Source organism: Mastomys coucha, unplaced genomic scaffold, assembly GCF_008632895.1.
Source record: "Mastomys coucha isolate ucsf_1 unplaced genomic scaffold, UCSF_Mcou_1 pScaffold22, whole genome shotgun sequence".
Lineage (NCBI taxonomy): Eukaryota > Metazoa > Chordata > Mammalia > Rodentia > Muridae > Mastomys > Mastomys coucha.
The window spans coordinates 249,332,137-249,334,809 of NW_022196905.1; the positions used below are offsets into that span (position 1 = coordinate 249,332,137).

Sequence of the window (2,673 nt, forward strand, 5' to 3'; positions counted from 1 at the left end):
CTTGAACTCAGAAATCTGCCTGCCTCTGCCTCCCAAGTGCTGGGATTAAAGGCATGCTCCACTACTGCCTGTGTTTTACTAATTTCTAATCAGTAATTTTGATGTATATGCAAGTAAATTCAAAGACGGGGAAGAGGGGAGTACTTAGCACCTTTGGGATTACATGTTTGGTTTTACTTATTTTTTTGTTGTTATATTTGTTTTTAGAAACAGAGTTTCTCTGTGTAGACCTGGCTGTCTTTAAACTCACTCTATAGAACAGGCTGGCCTTGAACTCAGAGATCTGTCTATCTCTGCTGCTTTTTAATTTTTTTAAATTGGTCTTGGGGCGGGTTTCAGTATTATAGCCCAGACTGGTCTCTACCTCCTGAAAGCTAGGATTACATGTGTACCACCATGCCTGATCATGGCTAACTTAACTTATGAATGAAGCAGAGTAAAATTGAAAGCCGAGCTAGGTGGTGGTGGTGCACACCTTTAATCCCAGCACTTGGGAGGCAGAGGCAGGGGGATTTCTGAATTTGAGGCCAGCCAGGGCCACACAGAGAAACCCTGTCTTGAAAAACCAAAAAGAAAAAAAGAAAAAAATTGAAAGCCACTGTACAGAGCTGGCAGTCTAATCTTGCTTCTGAACTTGGCCTGAGTTTCCTGGAGCACTCATTCCTGCTAGATGGAACAAGCTAGACAGGAAGCTGCTTTGTGTCCTAATACTTTGTTTTCCTTCTGGCATCCACAAGCTCACTACTGTACCCTTTCAGGCCTCATAATCATCTCCCCCAGCACACACATGCACACCAATATGTATCTGATTTGTTATTTTCATATGTATGTATGCACCTGGATGTATGTATGGTGCACATGTGGGGCTGCACTGAGGATACCAGAAGAGGTATGATGGAGTGACAGGTGGAGGTGAGCCAAGCCTGAGTAAGTGCTCTTAATGGCTGAGCCATCTCTCCAGTATTCACATCACTGTTTGTTTTGTTTCTTTGAGACAAAGTTTCAGAATGTAGCTCTGGCTGGCCTGGCACTCACTATGGAGACCAGGCTGGGATTAAATTTAAGAGATCCCCTGCCTCTGCCTTCTGAGGCCTGGGATTAAAAGTGTCTGCACCATGTCCAGCCACATCACTTCTTAGCTATCTTCCTCTTATCTGTCTCCTTGTACTTACCTTTTTTTTTTATAGCACTTACCACTATCTAATATTACTTGTGTATTCCTGAGATTATATTCTATCACTTAAATAGGTGCCACATAGTAAGTCAGAGTAAATGTTTCCTGGAGTTTTTGGTCACATCCTTTCCTTTGACCATGCTACTCCCCATCCATCATCCCCCAGGACCAGACCTGGCTTTGTGGCCCAAGTTGGCCTCCAACTCTCCATTCTTACACAAACTGGAGCTACTTCCACTTTACCAAGACTTCTTCTCATGCTACCTGCACTCTTGGGTTTTAATGTATAGTGTGTCTGTGTGTCAGGGCATACCTATTGTCATACATGCATGGAGGTCAAAGGATAGATTTTTGTTTTTTTGTTTTGTTTTGTTTTTGAGACAGGGTTTCTCTGTGTAGCCCTGGCTGTCCTAGAACTCACTCTGTAGACCAGGCTGGCCTCGAACTCACAAATCTGCCTGCCTCTGCCTCCCAAGTGCTGGGATTAAAGGCATGTGTCACCACTGCCCAGCTTCAAGGATAGATTTTTAGAGTTGGTTCTGTCCTCACTTTGTGGGATCAAATTCAAGTCCTTACATAGGGTACAAATAGCTCAACCACTGAGCCTGAACTTTTTCATCAATTTAGTTTTTCATTTATCTCCAGGAACACACACCTTTTTTTAAAAGGTGGGGCTTAGTTTGGTTCAGTTTGGGTATTGTCCAGTGGATAGTAAGTTATGGTGGCAGAATTGTAACTAGTTACATTGCATCCATAATAAAGAAGCAGAGGAACTAATTTATATTTCTAGGTACTTTAAATATTCTGAACATACTATTTTTACATGAATGGGTGTTTTCCCTGCATGTATGTCTTTGCACCACATGGGTGCAGTGGCCATGGAGGTGAGAAAAAGGCATTGGATTCCCTGAAATTAGAGTTAAAGATGGAAATAGTTAAACTATTGTGAGCTGCCATGTTAATGCTGGGAATTGAACCCAGGATCTCTGCAAATAACAGCAAGTGCTTTTAACCACTGACCCATCTCTCCCATACATTATACATTTTTCTAGGTTGTCATTTGATACATGGTGTGAAGTTTCTGCATGTGTATTACCCAGAACTGAACCAAGAGTCATGTGCATGCTGGGCAAGTAAACATTCTACTACTGACATTATAACTGCTAGGAAGATTGTCTGTCTACCAACTGAGCTGCATGTCTTCAGCAGCTTTAAGGTTATTTTTAAAATGTAAATCTATCGGGCTGGAGAGATGACTCAGCAGTTAAGAGCACTGACCGCTCTTCTAGAGGTGCTGAGTTCAATTCCCTGCAACCACATGGTGACTCACATCCATCTGAAATTGGATCTAATGCCCTCTTCTGGTGTGTGTGAAGACAATTACAGTGTAATCACATACATGAAATAAATCTTTTTTAAAAATGTGAATATACTTGGGAGGCAGAGGCAGGCGGATTTCTGAGTTCGAGGCCAGCCTGGTCTACAGAGTGGGTTCCAGG

General features: G+C 42.4%; 1 protein-coding gene across 2 annotated transcripts in view; it reads left to right on the forward strand.

The window, feature by feature from the left end:
- Positions 1-2,673, forward strand: part of Pdpr (pyruvate dehydrogenase phosphatase regulatory subunit) — a 38,311-nt gene that overhangs the window by 28,417 nt on the left and 7,221 nt on the right. The window lies entirely within an intron of this gene.